This window comes from Halyomorpha halys, unplaced genomic scaffold (genome assembly GCF_000696795.3).
Source record: "Halyomorpha halys isolate HHAL.00 unplaced genomic scaffold, Hhal_1.1 Scaffold588.1, whole genome shotgun sequence".
Classification (NCBI taxonomy): domain Eukaryota; kingdom Metazoa; phylum Arthropoda; class Insecta; order Hemiptera; family Pentatomidae; genus Halyomorpha; species Halyomorpha halys.
This window is the reverse complement of record NW_027110173.1, coordinates 981531-1003304: the sequence shown is the minus strand read 5'-3', so window position 1 is coordinate 1003304 and position 21774 is coordinate 981531. Positions and strand designations below refer to the sequence as shown.

Sequence of the window (21774 nt, the reverse complement as noted above, 5' to 3'; positions counted from 1 at the left end):
TTTTTTTTTTTTGCATCAGCAGTACTCTGTAGTAGAATTGGAAATCCAACACCAATGCTGATGGTAGTGGGGTCAGGAGTGAGGGAGGGATGAGGGAGAGTATAATATAACCTTAAAAGTTGTGACGTTTTTAATGGTGTCATTATGCTATTCTTATAGCTCTCGTTTTCTTGAAATAAATATCTCCTTTTCTAAAATTAACTTCACATAAACATCTACAGTGCAGTTCTGTGTTTATTCTTCTGAATTGTCAATAATCCTTCTCATTAACACAAATTAAATTTCTCTTGACCTTTTGAAAAGAACTAGAACTCGAATCATTTTCAAGTTCTACTAAGAATATTTTATTGCATGAACATAAAGTCCGGATAGAACTCATTAAGCATCATTATACTTATACTATTATTAAGCTAATTGAATTCAATTAATCCTGGAACTTAAATTGATAAATAACATTGTGAAACTATGACTCTAGGTGATATGACAATCCGAGATAACAATGGAAAGAAGAAACTGGGACTGAGTGGCTAGTCGGAGGAGAAAGGCTGAAATCGGTTAAGCGGGTAATAAAGTTGATTCCAGGCTAAGTCCCGAAGGCTGGATGAGGCCCGCAATAAAACAAAGGGCCCTGTCTGTAATTAACTTTAATTAAATCTTCTCCCCCCCTTCTTGCTCTAAGACACGTGGCCCTCAGTCTCTTCATTCCTGTCCCAGGGGAAAAGAGGTGGATGAACTATCGGTACCGTAATAGATCATATCGAGACCAAGAGTCAGATAGGTTGAAAATGCCTTTTTCTTTAGTATTATAACATATATTTTTTATATCGTATAAGCGGGTTAATTTTTAAAATATTAGGAAAATTGGGGAGTAGTGTAAATAGGGTTCATTAACATTTTAGCTAATTTCATCCATTGTTGTTGTTATCTGGGGCTTTAGGGCGTAAAACCCTGAGGTCAGCAACGCCCATGTTTCGCGCTTTATATTTCTATTTCATTTATATTTATAATCCTATTTCATTTTATTTTTCTCTTTAAATAATTACGAAAAAAAATTTAAATAATTACATCTTTTGGTATTTTTTATTACGTATAACAGATTTTCTGGTTTAAATCTTATTCAAAAGGCCATTCCTTTTTAAAAAAAACTAAGACCATTTCCACGTTCTTCTGGTCATCATTCAGAGCATCCGATACACTCGGTCCTCCTCCCAATCCAAGTTCGCCGAATAAAAATGACATTCCTCAAATATGTGATTGATCGTAAGTACACTGTTGCAGCATTAACATTGGCGGTGGCTGCTTACTGATCAGATATCTATGAGTTAAACTCGTATTCTCAATCTGGCAGTAGCTACCTCCTCCCTGCGATTGGAACGGTTTGATATGGTCCATGGTTAAATGTTTTTTTAATATTTTTAATTTGCTTGGCGGGCTTTCATCCCACATGGCTTGCCAACTAGATGATATTTCATTTTTCATCGGAAGACTAATTTCTTGGGGTGTCAGAATGGTCGCGCCCTGACCTGGAAGAGCAAGTGCTTGTTTAGCTGCAATGTCCGCCAGTTCATTTCCAGCGATCCCCACGTGACCCGGCACCCATATAAAGAGTTTTTCCCAGGTTTTCGAGCATGTTGGTATAATTGTGAATTTTTATGATTGCCGGGTGTTTCGGGTAAATGATATTCATTTCATCCATTGTTCAGTTAAACACGCACAAAATTATATTCCTTGAAACAACAATTTTTTTTTTAAATGGCTCTGTATTTTTTTATTTTATTTTATTTTTTTGTTCAGTATCGATTCTAGGATAGGGGTCTCGTTTTTAACAGGCTCTTGGAATTATCTGTTGCGGCATGCAAGCCAGGACTAGGCTGCGCCTTCCACTACGACAGATACGGTAACTTGTTGACCAGTCCTTGTCGAAGAGACTCTCCTAGGGTCCAACGAGCATTATAAATGGTGTTCACGATTCCCATGCAGATGCATCAGTACGAAGAAGCAGCATCTTCCATTATTTTGTCAAATACCAATATATGGGTACTCCCATTCTCCCAGTAAAAAAATTGTGAATCTGATACAATGGGGGAATGCCAAATTACCTATTGAAAAAGATTTTATGTTATAATTCTCGAAATATTTCAGTAAACGGTAAAAATCCCCTCGATGTCTCAGAGAGTACTAAAGAGTCACTAATATTAAATTAAAGGAATAATTTTTATGTAAGTTTCATCTCGTCTTCATCAGGTTTACCGCAAACGTTTGTGGCTGTAGTCTATAGGACAAACTTACGCTTGCAATAGAATGAATGACCATGATTTTTCGCCACTTCCCAGGACAAAACGATTTTGATGATCCCGTAAATTAATGACATAAACAAGGAAAATATTTGTAACTCATAAAATCATTAATCCTAGATCAATATTTTTCTATTTTCATCACTCCCAAGTAAATACATTTTAATTTCTTTTAATTAGCCATAGAGTAAACTTTGGTGTGAAAAATTGCACTTCTGTTATCACAGCATTTTAGAATTAATATTATGTTTTGAATTGTCGGTCTTGACACACAATCCGCTGTAAATGTAAGTACCTCAAATGCCTAACCGATATGTGTTTGCTTATCGCCTAAAGTTTCAACAATTGTTTACCCTAGATAACAGAATCAATACCCTGCACTTTCAAAATATCAAAAAATAAAATATTATTTTGTACTGTCAAAAAGCGTACGGATGGTGCTCAAAAATGAAAGAAAAAAATCATAGATATGATATGTAATATGTATATAATGATATATGGTCTTATTGTGTATATAATACACATTCAAAATTTAAATTAAGATTGAAGTTCGATCAGGAGAATCCAGAAGATACTGCTAAAATTTTTAGACGGAGGAGAAAAGTTATCTCAATCAACTTGGTAAAAGAATGATTAAGGACTAAAAGCGACTAATGATTATAAAGTATTGAAAACATTCAATGGCTATATTGAAGAAACAATAAATATAAAAAAAATAAAATTACATTGCTGATTCGATCATTTTACAACAAAAAATAGAAATGGACTATTCGTTCAAGTAATATTTCAAAGATCTAGAGTCATAAGTACAAATCACTGAGTGATGAGTAATTTCGCAAAGAAAGATTTACGGTCATAATTATATTAGACCAATGTTTGTATCCCACTATTTTTATTTGGATGATTAAAAATTTCTTTATAAAATCGTTTCCTAAAGTTATGACTAGGATAAAGACTGAACCAATTTTAGTTGCTTTAGTACCGTATAAACAGTAGGGTAGTTCGATTCTCAGAGAAAGGTACGTGCCTAAGAGTATTTCTGAACGATCTAAGGAAGTTTCTTACCTCGTAGGTGAACATTTAGCTTCCACAAAATTTTGTATTATAAACGCTCGTTTACGTATTCCCTTTCTAAGGAACCCATAGTTACTAAAGATCCTTAAAAATAAAAGGTGTCTTGGTAAAAATAATTGTTTTTTAAGAAAAGCTAAGCCACATAAAGAAGAGCTTTCGTAAGGTCTTCTTCCCTAAGCTACGTTTACAGTGAAATGTTACCAGCAACATTATTATTATTATTATTAAAAAAATATTAATTACTCGTATTATAAGAAATATTACCATCTGTGTTTAGCCAATTTTAGGAACGTCCATGAATAAGGTTTTCAGTCTTATAGCAGAAATTCTATTTTTATCAGCTGTGGAACAGTAGAGTCACGAGACTCAAGAGGAAAAGGGCAGAACCAGCCACTACTAAGTGGGCGTCTAATCCTTCACTATATTAAAAGGTAAAGCGATAATTTAGCGGTTGAAGGAAGATACTGACAATATCACCTCCAAGTATAAGCAAAGGTGATAATGAAATGGTTATATTAATTACTAAACGAATGACCTGGTACCTTAACTCTAAAGTGCTTATTGTCACCTATAGGTGTCGCAACTTTGAGAATATATATATATAAACAAAAAAATGAGTATCCAGTATACTTAAATAGCTTCATTTGAACAAATGATTAATGTTAAAATAGTTATAATCATTTTGCTGAAGGCGATTTGATGTTTCAGTAACTTGCATGATTTACTCTTTGTTCTAATCTAATCACAGAATGAAAAAGGTAAGTTAATACAATAAATTCACATCTATTAGAAAATGTATTGTAAATTATAGCCGTGATCCACATTTCAATATTGTGTCCAACAGGTACAATATGTAAAATTCATATTTTTTGTCTTATTTAGACTCAACATAGTCAGAAACAAAAAGAAGATAAAAGATATTTACTTGGAGCCTTATAGGTTGTCGGATTTAAGTAATCTGATTTTTACCATTGTTTTTTGAATTCATATAAAGTCGTGGTCGGGGTCTCATTTTCTGATGTCCCCCCTTTCCGCGGACACCGGAAGGCTCTGAAGACGCTGCGACTGCAGTGCAGCCTCAGCCTAAGCACCATGCAAGCTAGGACCTGGCCTACCCCAGGACACGCTGGCCAGGCACGGAGGAACGAAGACGTCTCTTCAGACAACAGGCGAGGATACGTGGTTTTCACCATATTCGCCCACCGTAAGCCTCGACGAGGGAAGCGGCCATAGGACGCGGAAGTGACCGCGACAGCGAAACTTCCAACAGTCACTTAGATAAGCCAATACAGTCTATGAGACCCCAATGTTCTTTTTATATTATTACAGATAAATGATAAAACCTAACACACTAATATAATTGCCCCTCCAGGGAATTGACATAATAAATAAAACAGAAAATATACATGCATGTTGTTATCGCCAGAAAAGTCTCACAATTTTTAGCCCCCCTTTTTTCCACACTAATAACATTTTAATTATAATAATAAAATTACATTCGGGACAGCTGCAGTATAGCACGAGCAGGTCCCGATGTAAACATAGGTATTTAAGAGTTAGGTTGATCTATACTATACGTACCGTTTCCCTGCCGTTTTCGTTCCGTTTATATAAAATATTACCAAGAGTAAATTAATACATAGAAAAAATAACTAAAGAGAATAGGAAGTGAAAATAGAAATTATTAGTCGTAACATAATATTTTATCTAAGTAGAACGTAAACATAATTACGCATAATTCGAAAAATACCTTCATCTGGTAGCATTGGTACATTTTTCTCTTGTTTGTTTTATTATAAACAGGATACAGAGCCATAACAAAGGACTAAACGCGAGATTTCTCATATCAAACATTACATAAATATATTTGTGTTGGCAGTCATAAAACACAGAATCACAAAGAGAAGGGTTTACACCCCGATAGCGAATACTCTGCGGACCAGAAGGAGAATAAATAGCCATAACATGGCCGGGCCGAAGGGAAAGGCAGCAATAAAATAATGTTGCAGCAGAAGGCAACATCTAGATTATGACAGCAAGGAGTCAGCTGCTTTTTTACGGACCACCTATCAAGATATAAAAATGGCGGAAAACGTCTAAGATGTAGGCCTGAGGGTTATTGTCGTATCAGTGCGTCTCCACTCAACAGCCTTCACCCTCTCTCTCTTCCACTGCTACATAAATATCGAGCATTACAAATAACTTAAAATTAAAAAAAAAAAAAAATGTATACTAAACTATTTCAGGTTTAATAGTTGTAAGGTGATCAGTTAACCTGAAAGGAAATATCGTAAAATGATACGAGATTATGGTAGTTCTGGTTATACCTGTATGACTTCTTTTTTTACCAATATGTTCGAATTAATTTAGTGTAGGAAGATAGGTACTCATTTCAGCTTTAAATTTCGGAACAGAAAACCATTTCGAGTCGTTAGGCCTGGTGATAGGTTTATTTCTGGCACAATTCTACCGAATTGGCAAGATTAGGCCATTTTTCTCTTTTATCGATTTAGTTGTGGCATATTCTAACGGGACCCCTACACGTTCAGTCTAAATGACAGTAAAACGAAAGATGGTAAATCCATCAGCATTGCACTAACAATTTAATCATATAATGGTAACACTTATTCATCATCGAGGAAATTTTTAAATCAGATCAATCACAATCTAAAGTGGTAACAAAAAAGTGGAGGAGACTACGCTCAGTTCATATCGTGAGTTACACTTTATTCTTCAGAACAAATTCCAAAATGATAGATTTTTTTTTTTTTTAATGACCCTCTTCCAGGTCATTTCTTACATACGGAGTAAAGAGTTTATTTTCAGGATTACTACTCTATTTTAAGTATGTTGGGGGATCAAATTTTTATTTCGTGAAACGGCAACAAAATAAAAGTCGATTCCCCAAGCCGGATAAAAACAGGTATCACTACAGTTCAGAGGTTATAAATGCCTACGCCTCAACTCCCTCAGCTACTGACGGCCTACCAAAATAATAGCTATACAAGATTTCTGTTTATTATGAATAAAAGTAAATATTGCTCAAGATCCTGCCAGTTCGGTATTTGATTTAAATTTGTTTTAGCAGGACTGATAGTGCAAGGACTCAAGTTAGTTAGTCACTTAAGTCCGACTTTTAAATGAGGATTGTTATTTCGACTGGCCGAGCAGAGCGTCCCTTAACACTCTTACATTATTTGAGTTTATTAAATTCTTATTTATTAACAAAATTTTTTGTATTTTAAATATAAACTAAATTGTTTTAAGTTTTTATAATATTGATAACTTCAATATTAAAAAAATAAATAAATAATTTCTTGATCAAATCTCCAAACGCTTTATTTTGGGTTTGTACTGGCAAAATAAAATAAATTATAAAAAATGAGCACATTTTACAACATGAATTAAACTTATTTAAATAATAATTCGATATCATGGCACTTAAAAAAACAAAACGAAACTTCATCGATAATACTTCATACAGTAGTAATAAAAATATATTACGTACAGTGCACAAAATTAATTCATATCATGAGAACCAATAGTTCTTACAAGTTGCAAAAAAGTGACTTCTTAAAAACAATAACGAAAATCTTATAAATGGCATAAGGGAAATTAAAATATGTTGATTTGTACATATCACACAATGTGATGAACGAGAGAACTAATAGCTTTGATAACAAGTCACTAGAGAGAATTTATTTCCTGAACTGTTCTTGCCCCACTTATTTTACAATATATATATTATTAAATTGGACTTAATTACAATATAGTCTTAAGTAAATAGTATCACACTTTTTTTATAAGTATATATTAACAAGAAAAATTATCTCCCAATGAAAACAGCGAAACATTTATTTTTAGCGGCCAAGAATAGGTAAGAACTATACTATTCTTAAAATATACACATCAGTTACGTTGGATGAATTCGGTTTAATATCTGCCTGTTAGGTTTGGCTAATTTTCACCATCTATTCGACAACAAAAACTTAGCCTGTACTTTCTCCTGGACAACAGTATACAATTCTCTATTATATAAAGGGAGCGCTTCGGAGACGAATGGAAGCCGACAAAGCATCCAAGAGAAAGTGACAGTGAAGCAAGCCGTGACTCAGATATAATGACAGGCAGTCCGGTAGATTACTATAATCACAACCGACCTACTAGGTCTGGCGTTTCCACAGCCTCAGGAACTCCTCTTCCTCACTTCCAGGTCTCTTTCTTGGTTCAAGAAGATGGGTATGGTAAATCGAGAAAGAGGAAAAACAGAATAAGAATTATCACAGATTAGAGTTACATTGAAGGTATAACTTGGAGGTGTTACAGGCGTTTAAGGTAAAGACTATCAACCAATTCTAGGCAAAGTATGATGCACATTCAGTGGGTCCACCACGAAATTTATTTCAACCATCACATGTTGGAGCCCAATCGCTGCTTCTGACTTGAGGATGCAACGGAGACACCCTAAGCCTCTCGGTCTCAAAGACGTTATATCTAGAGAGGTATCAAGAGGAATAAGTCATAATAGGTAAATTAACATTTTAGTCACATTAAATTGTTAGTTTCATAATTGAATAATGAACTCGAATAACGTTGTTCTGTTTTAACAATGATGCCCTATTTGTCACTTACAATATTATCCCATTGTTTTCAATGATAATAACATTAAATAGTCAACTACACAATTGTTCAAGTAACAGTTTAATGAAACACAAAAACAATACGATAAAAAATTGTGAACCATTTTTGCATCTCATGTATTATACTTATGATTGGCAAAAATCATCAAATCGAAGTTTTGGGTGAAGACCAGTGTAATAATTTAAAAAATATTTTAGCCTTTTTTAGTAAACTAAAAATTTTAAATGAAAAAAAAAACATATACCTGATATAAGTTAATTTAACAAACATGCATACGCAACACAACAAAAGTTTTTGTCAACCTACTATATTCATCAATGATCTTATTGATTTCAGGTGATTCCATAGGGTTCTTTGAGAATTCCATCAGCCATTGTGAATGAGAGTTACGATGTTCATTTATGTATTCTAGTCAAATAATAATAATAATTCACTTTTCTATAATGTATATTTTGAGTTCCAGTATGAAGTTGAACCGCACATCAACCAATAAAGTTCTTTTATATTATATCCATAATAATGATATCGAAATTTACTATCAGAGTAAAACTGAAACATTTTTCGCTTCAAAAATGTTTTTCTATGTGGACAGATGCATTGTCTTGGAGAAAGATGAAACTTTTTGTTTCAAGTATTAAGTTTTAATAAAAAAAGTAATAACTATAATATGAGGAGGGAGGGGATTATCTATAATTTTGTAAGAAGTATACATTCCAAAGGGTTTTGGTACAAAATTAATTATGGACTCCCTCGAGTAGAAACAGAATAAGGAATAGGAAATACCTCTATAAAAAATGGAGTGTATTTCTACAAAACCTATTAAAATGTATAAGTGTTTAATATTCTACCAAGCCGGGAGAGGAAACGTTTGTAGAGAGGGAAAAAAAAGAAGATAATAATATAAAGCCAATGGCCGTAGAACTTCTGACCTCAATGAATAATATATCAAGCCCCCAGCTCAAATAAGCAGCTTAAGCTGAATCAGAAATAAAAAACCCAGGCTCAATCACCATATATTTCGGCCACTTATTCAAAAAGGAGAGCATTTGCAATTTAATCAGGTAAGGGTAATCACCAACTTTCCAATCTTCTTTTTCGTCGGATTTGTAGAAAGAGAATCACCCAGGGGTCCACGGACTGAAATACACAAGTACTAAAAGATCATTTACTTAGCCCAATTTCCTAGTCAGTAAAGTCCTATAATTAACATAATTAACACTCATATAGTCGCAGGTCATCGGTGAGATATCCCCTATAACTGAAAAAATATTCACAAGATTGCTTAAACTGAAATAGGAAAACATGAAGTAGGAACATTAAATATCTCATCAGATTTTTTTCCTTTCCATTTCTCAACTATTAACACAAACAAACGAGGATTGCACACCTAAGCATAAATACTGCCCACGCTTATGTGATGAAATGTACTTTCTCTCTTTTCGACAAACTGAGTTTTTCGAGAAGTATTTTCTGCAAGAGAGGGCTTATCTTCATTTTTTAAAAGAAGTGAGAGCTGTTGTAATTTCCTGAAATCCGCTCAACGTCCCCGGGAGTAAATATTTTTCTTCCCTTCTGGAGCTGTTCTTCAAGTAATTGTCTTCCATAACCTTGGAAAAAAAAATAATTGTCACGTCGTTTCATTTTCTTAATAATCCTCCCTTCCCCATATTCAGCATGGCAAATGTTTTATTAATAGTTTTACTCAATTTACTATTAGTTCATAGTGAAAGATATTTTCGGTTGTTCAGCAATTTATTTTTCTTAAAGATCCGTATGTATATATCAATTTTTTTTCTTAATTTCTAACTTAAGAAGTTTTGCAAGATTGTATTTTAGGTCAATTATATTTTAAATAGGATTATTTCATTATCTTGGATTTAGGAAGCTAATATGTTTTATTTATTTTATTATTATTTTTTTTTTGCAGTTAGTTATATTTTAGCTAGTATTTTTTTTTCTACATTGTTATTCTCTGCTTTCTTAATTTTTTTATTTGTTGTTCATAACTCGCATCTAGCCACTAGTGACATGGCTAGATGAGAAACGCTGGGATCTCAATCAGCCCTGCTTTGGCTTACACTCCAGCGGAGAAAAGCTTGGTTCGGAACTCTCAAGGCTGAATGTAAAAATTCTGTATAGGTGTGATGTATGTATGTAGTATGTAATTTTTAATATTATTTTTATTTTGTGTATAAATTATTTTATTTAGAATTATTATATATTTTTTAATTTATTTATTTTATCATACTATACTGTACATATAGTTTACATGAAAACTTTGAACTCTGATACTCATTTCTCTTAATTATGACAACATGTTTTATTATTCTCTAATAAAATAGTAGTCAGTTGAAAAAAATGTACTTTAATTTCGTTGGTTATTTTACTTACTAGGCCAACCCACTCTGTATCTATCAACACTATAACAGAAGTAAATAAATATATAGTACAAAATTTAAAAACCCGGCTGGAGTGTTAACCAACGCTCACTTTAGAGTCCGAACAAAAACCATGGCAGAAATGTTAGTATTATAATAAAAAAATAATTAATATTATGTTTTAAATATAGAAATATTTTTATATTTCTATTAACCTTGAAGTAAGTCTTCATTATTTTTAACCGATTGAAGCTATTTTAGGCTAATGATGAAGCAATAACAATCCGTAGAAAATATGTTACTGGAAAACAATGAATAAAAGATTTGTACTAACGTGATTACCTTACAATTTAGAATATTAATGCCTATTTGGTCTGGCCCGAGTTGAGCAAAAATTAATTTCAGATACAATTACTCTAATTTGAAACTAGGAAATGTAACAACAATTTTGATTAGTAATTTTAACTTAATGAACCACTGTTATTGTACTAATAGGTACAACTCTGGACCCGAATAATAATACTACTTTAATCCTAATGATTCCAAGAAGTCAAATTGATCTGTCGTTTTCAATTCATAAAAATATTGTTAGTTTTTATATCTTCTTAATATTTAGTATATGAAAATGTTATATTTAATACAAACAAAACTAAACTAAACAGGTGGGAACTCACACTCCCATATGACATCCGACTACTGAAGTAGTAACGAATTGCTCACTGAAGAGTACCAATAGGTCCATGGCAAAAACGTTTGATAAAATAATACTAAGACCACAATGCGTGTACAAGAAAATTCTAATTAATCTGTCGAGGGTTTGATAAGAAATATTCAGGTATAATTAGGTATAAGTTAGACTCATTGACTATGGAACAGACGGACAGGCAAAAACCGCTGTGATATTTCCACACTAGATAAGGACAAGCCTCGGGCGAAGTGCCGGCCGGCGATAAAGCTCCCGCCCAGCGCCCAATTATCTCGCCCTTATCGTCCGACAGCCAGCCGATATATCCGAGTGCGTTCACCGCCGCATAACCGATAGATTCGAACATGCCAACTCTTATCGAATAATATTTTATATTATATTTCGCGTTAGTTCTTTAACTTGCGAAACTTTTTTTTTCATTAAACTTCACTGTAATATATAAATGGGAAATATGATTGAAACGCAAATTTGTGGAAATGAAGAAAAAATAATCATTAGAAAAGCAATCAGTGCTAAACCGACGCATAAACATCGTGAATGACCGAAACGTCTACGAAAATTATATTAGGTCTAACAAATATTTGTAAAAAGATGGCCTTTAACAAAAACAATACACAACACACCAGCAATGCTACCTGTTGGTCAGTAACCAACGTTTTGCACCAGAACAAGTACAGAAATGACAATCTAATGGTACATTTTCATTTCTATAATTCCTTTCTGTACGTGTTTTTATAATTACTAGTTATTATTACTAATTATTCAGTTCATTTATCCTAATAATTTTAAAGTTTACTGTGTTCCTTTTTTATATGTCTTTTTCTTTTTTATGTTACTTTCAAGGTATATTCTTTTGCTCTTATCATATTTTACAATGTAATCCACCTGTCCTCGTGTAGCTCTGACAAAACTCAGCAAACTAGGGCGAAACCTTGGTTGTTAATAATTTCTTTTTCTGCTATTTCTGTATCTTTTTCGTCCGCCACCAGTACCATATTTCTACAATTGATTAAACAAGATCAAATAATTTTAAGCCCGTTAGGCCCAGTTACTTATTCATTAATTATGTAATTTAGATAATTTAAAAAAAAAAAAAATAAACACTGCAAACAAATTTTTTTTAGGGATAATCCTTTTGAATCTACTCGCCGAAACTAAATGTACATTCGCAAATGGAAAAACCCTTTTTCTACTCTTAAAAGGCCCAAAGCACGAACAAGCCTTATCTCTCACATAAATATTGATCTCATTGTACATTCGTGTTAGTTAAGACAACGTATATTAAAAAGAATGAAAATATTAGTAAAAACATTAATATAGTATTCAATAAATTTTTTGCGATTTAAAAATCCTTTTAAGAGTAATACAATTTTATCTTGTTTTTTCTATTGATTAAAGATTAAATTAAAATTGATTTTTACAATTTTGGCAAAGGTTACACTTTCAATAATAAAATTAATGAAGTACATTCACCTAAACTGCTATCATTATCGATTTTTAAGTATGCCTTAGTCATTTTTTTTTTCATTACATATATTTATATTACTTAGGTATATTTTTTTGTTCAGTCAAAAGTTAATAGAACAACGCTTTCTTCTAAGCAGAACGAACGCGATCCGAATCCTAGCTCTACACATAACTTATCACCGAAAATTAATGGTATTTTTTAGGAAGGGAACCATGGTTTAATGAGCGCTTCCTGGGTTCACTCAACCCTAAAATGAATACCTGGTATTAGTCAGGTGCTCTTTGTCTCAAAAAATACCAATATATATATATTTTAATGTTCCATATGGCCAAAAACCCCAATCTGAATTATGTTAATTCAATTTTAAAGGATAAACAAATAGGAGATAAGCTACATTACAGTCAAATGGTTAATTTACAGTATAGCTAACCTACAAAAATTTCACCGAACAAGTCATGACATTGGAATCCTTTACAAACTGTGCAATCAGAGTGTATTTAATCCTCAATAGAACTTTTCTTGCATTCAATCTAAGACTAGGAGGATCTGAAATGAAATCACATAGACTATGGTGATGACTAGACTACTAACATATTACTTAAAAGGAATAATTGAAATGTCCGCAGCAATATATAACCAAATTATTAAAGAATATATTGCTATTCTTCAAAATTTTCGTGATTTAAGAAAAGTATTATAATTTTTTTTTTTTAAATAACTCATTATTTCTATTATCATTAGTATTATACAATCACAATAAGTCATCGCAAATCTGCTCTTCTCATCTCAGAGTGAAAGAGTAAGCTTAAAGGTTTAGACCTACTCTCTTTAAAACCAATATTCAAGATAACATCTAAATTTAAAAATAAACAAATATAGACTGATCAAATATGTATATAAAACATTATTTGATCCTTCTGTTATCATGATTATATATTTTATCTTTGTATTTTATTATTATTAGAAAATACATTATAATTTAATAGTACATAATATTACTAATTTAGTTTAATTTGACCGCACCCGGACCAAAGTCCATTTCTTGAGCACTGTGACTTTGAGTTCCGTCAAAACAGCCCTGACGAAGCCCTGCAACGTGGGAGGAAACGTTGGCTCAAATAAAAACAGTACATAATATTATAATTTATGATTTTTTAGAGGATTTACTTTTTGTTGAAATATACTTATTTACTTTGTTCATTTGATGCTTCTAATTTTCATTTAAAGCTTGTAAATACATTAATTAACCTTGTGTAATAATAAAAGGAACTTCGTGCGGGTGCGATCAAAGAAAAACTCAAATAGTTCAATCACTATTAAATTTTATTTCATTTGTATTTCTTTATTTTAGTAAATCAAAAGTGATTTATATGATAGATGATTTTATTTTTTACACATTCAATACAAAAAATTATTGGATGTCAATAATAGTCATGTAAATGTTGTACTTTTATAAATATAAATTTGATTTTTCTTTTTTAGCTATTATTGTTTCATTTTTTTTTTAAATTATTGTTATTAGAGATATTTTTCAAATGTCTATGATTTACTAAGGCACTAAAGCTCATTTACAATGCCTGTTGTTTAATTGTTCTAAGGAAAAATGGAAAATACAATATTATCCCTTGTATTAAGCAGTGAATGAGTCTTAAGGATCTTAAAATTAAAAGATTATATAAAATATTTTGACAAAAAAAATTAGTTAACCTGAGAATTTAGAAGGCGACTCTGAATTGCACCTGGTATATATAATTCAGGTTATATCATAACGGCGAATAAGATGGGCGTGGAAGGTTGTAGGGCATAGTAACGGACGAATGTTAATAAACACTGAAACGACAGGTCCGAGAGGTAGACCGAACTGTAGGAGGGTGATAGTGATTCAGTAGACTTGGGTTTGAAAGGGAGTTACTGGATGAAGTATTTAGACAGCGATTGGTAGTTTTAGCCTTAATTACACTAAAAAACAAATATTATAGGAAAGAAAACACTTAAAGTCGTGCATAATGACATTAAGTGATTTCTTTCCTAGGTATACCGTACACAGTTTCTATAGCCGATGGAAGTCTAAGATTATTGATTATTGCAGAATGTTATGTAGGACTTACTTCATGTTCCGACATATTTCAGAGTGAAGGGCTGCATCCTTCTTGTACTAAAACGTAAAATGGAGGTAATCCTGTCTACTAAAATATGTTTTAACTAAAGACCGGAGCTACTCACTATTTTTTTTTTTTTTTGCAAGAAAACCAATCTAAATGAAAAATGCCGAGAATAGAGCAACATTAATTTTGGTGACACTTTAACCTGACACCTTAACTAAATATTACAAGCAATTCAATACAAGCAATGAATGAAGATGATTATTAGTCACCGATCTGGGTATTGTTTAAGTAATAATGATATAGTAAACATTAATTGAAATAACCGCTAATTATTAAGTAAAAATTCTATAACTCCTCATCCCTGATTTTAATATTTCAATGACTTTGCCAAAGGTACTGTAAGAACAAGTACGTCATCAGTGGCTAATATAGGCACCGTTAGGTCAATAGAGTCATCAGGGTACGCTGGCATGAAACAGCAGTTTTGTCGAAGCTCAATGAGAGGTTAATATTATCAATCACATGACAATGAAGATTAACAAAAAAATGTTTTAGATGATTCATGGATCTAATCTGAACATAGACAACTATCGCCTTAACACAACGGTATATAATAATAATGTAAAGTGATTTTCACAAAATACTTACCAACAGAATTAATCTACCAATATGCAGCTTTTATTTATTTTTTTAAATCATTTTTATTGTTGATTAAAACAATCTTTGAGTTTGGTGAGCAATGGTTAATAGAAATATACGTAAATATTTATACCATAAATAAAAGAATGAATTCTTTCGAAATATAATAATAATATATATTTTTTTAAAATATCACAACTTTCCACACCTTAGAGTGATAGGTATTTGGACTGTAGTGTCCATTCATACCTTATATACATATTAGAAAAAATATATACAAAATAAAGAATAACAAAAAAAAATTCCAGTATAAATAAATAGATGAATTAAATAATAATGAAATAAGTAAACAACAAAGATTTTAGAAAATATAAAAATACAACAAAAAAACTAGATTCCTATAAAATTTACTTATTTATTGAAATTATATAATATATGAAGTAAACATATTGTGAGCAAAACTTCACTTAAAGAATTCCTTTTATATTAGCAAACATTCCTTTCTAACGGTTAGAGATATTAATTTCATGTTCAAGAATCTAATTAAAAAGAGTGTACTCATTTACATACTATTGCAGTTTTTTTAGAATACAATATTCAATTACATTTGTTCGATTGATTTACCTTGATTTTTTTTGTATTATTTGCGTTTGCTTTCAATTCCATCTGTAATTTTTTCTTTATAAATATTTAGTTATTAATCATATAATTACTTACGAGTGTGATAAGGTAAGATCTGCAGATAAGGTAAATCTCTAAAGGTTTAAAAAAGAATGTTAACATACATTAAAGAAATTAATAAAGGAAGTTTTACTCACAGCACAACTAAATAAACTATATAGTCATCCGACGAACAGGAACAAAATTATTTATTTAAATACATAATTCTGTTCAAGATGGTTTGTTTTATTTTTCATTCTTTTTATATCAATATGATTTATTATATTTTTAATTCTTTACTTTAGTTGTTTTCTTATATTGCTATTCTTTGATTAATTTTTCTGCCTATGTTTATTTGTAGTGTATATATATTTTTCTTTTATTATTATCCATTCTTACGTATCTTATTTTAGATTTTAGTTTATTTACTTTTCTCTTTATCTAGTAGGTACTTACAACCATAATAATACTTATTGCTCTTGAGAGTGGTAGATTGTATTATTTCAATAAAAGTTTAAATAAAATAAAATAACTAATTAAAGATCCCACGACGAAAACAGCAATCCATTAAGTTATTAAAAAAAAACAAAAACAAGAATATTGGAAAGACATTCAATTACCAGGATATGAGACCTTTCAATATCAATTTTATTTATGGATTGCAAGATCTTATAAGCTCAAAAAATAAGTTAAAAAAATGTTTGGGGTCCTCCCAACGAGATAAGAGATTGGCTGTTGTTTACAGATGGCAAAACGATTTCGCTGGCTGATCAGATGTCTAGGGGATGATTGACTGCGGAGGGACAAACGGTTCCTATCTCGGCTAGCTATCAATAGGCGTTACTATCGAACTGGAGAACGGCAACATGTCGGAGAAGGGAACAAGTGTTGTTTTGTTCTAAGCATCTTCTGGGAATTGTGCGAAATATTAACAAAAATTTATTTTTATTTCATTGATCTAACTTTGTTATAGCCCAGAGGCAGAGAGGTGGTTGGCATAGTATTTGAAACGGCAAAATATGAAGTGCAAGATAAGAAACAGAAACAAAAAAACACATAAAAAAGAATAGGAGTCATGAAAAAAAAAATTCCGTACAAAAGAAAAGGAAAAAATTATAATTAAAATAAAGCAAAATCAAAAGAAGAAAAACACATGGTGTAGTTTTCAAGTAAACAAAGATAAGAAAATAATACTATTTAAAATATAACTAACTAAAAACCCTAATTCCCATAAAATTCTATAAAACTGTCTTTAGGTAGCCATTAAGGGACATAAAATATAGAAAAATAAATTGACTATAAATTACAAAAATCCAAACTGCCAATTAAAATGATTTTAGTATATAACAATTACGGTGAAATCTAAAACAGAAATGGCTCCAATGACCACTAAGGTGATTATGTGTGCTATTAACATTCTAAATAGATACATACTTTAAAAGCAAGTTTCATGGAGAAGTTGATGTTGGACTCTTAGGCGAATATATATGATGATTTTTATTCATTTCCTTGCATCACATATGAAGCACTGAATGTTAAAACTTACAGCATTTGAGAAATGAGCCAACCATCGAATCAAATATCTAAGTAGAAGCCAAATCCATTGCAATGTTCTTCATTATTTACTATAGGAAAGTAACAAAACATTGCGTCTTAAATGAAAGACTTCAGATCATTATGTTCCGCTATAAATGGAAACATTATTCATTAAACTGACAACCATTTTAAATGTAAAAACCAAGTTCAAGATGGAAACTGTATCAATAACTTCAATGAATATTTAAAATACCAAATTACAAGATTTAGAAAGATGACGAACTTCGGTTTCAGATAGAGAAAAATGATAACCACGTTTCTGAAAAAGAATTAAAATAGAAAAATGAAAAAGGAAATGAAATAAATAAGAGAACATAATGAAATGGCGGAGCAAATGAAGAAAACAACAAACAAGGGAAATGCGTGTTTTATTCAAACAGACTGTACTCCGACAAACATATCAAGCATCATTTGGATAGCTGCCCTTATTTCGTTCCTGCAGTACGCCTGAGTTTTAGGCAAACACTCTTTGAAATTACATATCAGAGCAATTACTTTAGCTCAACAAATGTAGTCCACGATTACAATCACAAAGGTTCATCAAGTAATACTAATCACTTATTTCATTCATTAATCACCAACGTTTAAAGAACGGTATTATGAACCAAATATAGGGTTCAGATTTTTTCGAGAGGAAGGAAGTATAAGGAGGGAATGAAGGAGGGAATGAATCCTAACCTCAGGTTTTACTTTTTAATCCCAACTTTAATAAAAGTAATTGAAAAAGAAGTCATTTCTGCATTCCAACGGTGGTAAGTTGGCAATGCCGTTTGTAACCGAAGAAGTTGATGCGGGAACCTAAGCACAGCGGCGGCACCGGTTCGAATTCGGTCATGGCGGGAAGGACTATTATAAAATGCTAAAATAACATTAAAATTAGATATTTAAAATTAAAATTATCAACAACAATAAAAGCATTATTATTAATATTCAATTATTAAAACTATTTCAAATTACCTAAATATAATAAATACTTTAATCATTTTATAAAAAGATTATGTTGAATTATGATAGAAATATTTTTTTAATTTAGTTACCCAACCGGATTTCTACAATTGAACCTTCACAAATCTTTCATTTGTGATTTAAATACCATATATACCAATTCTATAAACATTTTAAATTCCCTGAAAAATTCTTATGCTCAAATTGTTATATAATAGGCATTGAAACAAAGTATAATGAAATTTTTCATTATCTTTTTCTATTGCACATTTTAAACGTTTTTTTGGGATTAATTTTGATGATAGTACTATTTACTGATACCTTCACCATTATATCAGTAAATAATGCTATCTTACTGTTACCTAATAATAAATGATGATAAATCAATTACAAATGTCATTACTTTTCGCACAGTACTGAAAACTTGCCATCTTTATTAATAGTATTAAATATGGTAATATGTTAAAATGTTTTCATATATATAAGACAAAAATAATAATCCTTTATCGGGTACTGCTATTATTCAAGAATGATGAATGTGGTTAAAACATCCCAAGGACATATAACAAATTATGCCTCTTATCGGATTGAACAAGATTTGTGGTATTTGAGTTGATCTTTTTTTTGCAACTTGCAGACACCTCTATCGCGATTCTTATGCAAAGCGCTACCCCATACGTTCATTAGATCGCAGACCGCCAAAGAACCATCAGACTCCAGAAGATTCCAGTGTGTCCAGAACTTTTTGCCAGCCCTCACTGATGGCGGGATACGTAGGATATGCGGTTTTTATATCTGCCCCTCCAATTAGAGGAACAATCGTTGCCTTGTTATTCTTGGCTAGTGGCTGAGGTTTTTGTGAGCCCGTGTGTGAGCTCGTTTGTAGTGGCTAGCAGCTTTTTGTTGATTCTCTTTCTTAGCCCGTGCGGTCGTAGTGGGGACCGCAAATTGGTGTGACATGGCAATAAGTGTTTCCACCGCTAAGCGATGCTAGGAGCAATATAATAGTGTCGGGATAGGGACAGTGGCCCACTGTGTTATATTCAGATTTTATTTAAGGAAAAGAACTTTCCATTAATTTATTAAGTGTGTCATTTCAACTTCAATTATTCTATTAATCAGTACGTATTCAAGATAAGAAAATAGATGAGAGAAATACACTAAAATACAGTAAAAAAAAAATTAGATAATTTTCATTTCATTAGTGTGAATTTAAAACAGGCCTTATACGAAAGAACTACTAAGAATTCCCTACCAAACCTAAGTTTCCAGAAAGTTATTAAAATATAATATACCAGTTACAGTTCTGTTATAGATAAAGCAAATCTTAATGAATTAAAGCTTTTTTTCTATTAAAAGGCAGTAAACCCGTCAATGTTTAATGTAAGTGCAAAATATTTACTTTGGTTAGACATATTTTAACAAATTGGTAAATTTTATTCAAAGATATTTTAATCTGTACAGGTTCACAACAAAAAATTGAATTTCAATGATTTTATTTTATTTAGCACAAGAAAAGAGCTAACAGAACACCAGATATGGGTAAAAAAAAAAAAAAAAAAAAGAAATAAAAAAAAAAAAAGATATGGGCAAAACTTAGCTATAGTTGAAACTAATAGCTAAAATTACCATGGATACGACCGTTTTTCATGAATGAACCATTGATAAATAAATATCGTATCCATAACAATTTTAGTTATTAGTTTCATAGTTGCCCGACTCTGCAGAATAGTTAGATTTATTTTAGGACGATAAAAAAATCGATCAACCAGTTTAAATAAGATATAAAAATCCTGATAGATCAGAAAGAAGGGGGGCCGAGTGAGTTGAGGCGTCAACCTAGCAACTTCTAATCTGCAGCGGCGCCAGTAGCTTTATGCAAGCATTAATTTCGTAGTGACCCACGGAATGAAAACTCGATCCCACTCCTATTGGAAATGTTTAGTAATCTATAACCTAGCCCCTAGTATGGCAGAAGTGTCGGTTAAGGGGGGAAAAAAAAGTGTGACGATTTTTATCACAAATCCAAATATCAAAATAAATTAAGAATAGGAATGAACCAAACACCAAATTGTTTTTCATAATATCGTATGCTGTTATTAGTTTATTTTAATTATTTGACTATAACAAGTTTTTATAAAATGTAGGATAATTTATGAACGATGTATTTGAAACTATAAAACCGCATACAAATGAAAAATAATTATTTTTATGTTCTTTATAAATGCGAATCGAAGTAGCTTACATTAAAGGAAAATAGTAGCTAAGGACTTTTTTAAAATACAGTGTATCGTAAAATATTTGGATAGAAGAAGAGTTAACCGTAGAATTTAGATGAAAAGACTGCACCTGCAATACAAATATAATAGTGGAGGTATTGCGGCGAAAAAAACGGTATGTAAGGTTGTAAGGCCGATTGATAAACATTTTAGTAGAAATGCAGGTAAGAAAAATTGCACTAAGGCAGATTGGCCATGAAGATATGGGTTTGGATGACTGTCATTGAAAAGATGTGAATAGGGCGTCGTTGGTGGTATAGCATCCAATGTTCGGCTTATTTCGCTTTGATTTCATCTTTGTTTTGTTTTTTGTGGGTGAGTTCAAAGGTTTTTCAAAGGAAATAAATTTTCAAAATATAAATTACTTATCACAGCAAAACAGTGCTGAAAATTTTATTAGTTGATATTTTATAATTCTTGAACTTTAACGAAGATATACTTTTAATAGTGTGCCAATTTGTGGAAATAATTTCAAAATGTTTCACTAACACAGAACAGTGAAGACACTAGACGCTATCGAAGGACACATAATAAATATATATGAACACCTGCCACCGGATCATCAAGCAGCTGTAAACAGTTAGGCTAAGAGCCTAGCTGGGGTTTTACAACTGAGAGGGAATTAGAAGTCGTCAATGGAGGAGGAAATATATTCTTTTATTGACCCTTTAAATCCGGCGTTAAATCTCCCGAAGGCGGGGACCATTAACCAAAGGGCCTATGTAATGGAAAAAGGGTTCCACCGCTTTTAAATCTTAAACTCCTTTCTAAATCTCCCAACTTAAAATGACAATCTAACTTTGTCGGTCTGAGCGGTTTCATCTGTACATAAAAGAAGTTCAAATATCTATTATTTTAATCGTTACATCATTTTGTGAAAATTTCTATAAAAAATAAATATTAATTTTTTCAGAAAAAAAAAAATGTATCCGTAAAAAAGAATAAATTCCAAATATAAAACCGTAAAACATGCAAATAACTTCTTTAAA

General features: G+C 31.5%; 1 protein-coding gene across 6 annotated transcripts in view; it reads right to left on the bottom strand.

Annotated features, from left to right (window-relative positions):
• The window catches only part of LOC112210356 (uncharacterized), a 493390-nt gene that overhangs the window by 135147 nt on the left and 336469 nt on the right, over nt 1-21774 (bottom strand). The gene's annotated exons all lie outside the window — the stretch shown is intronic.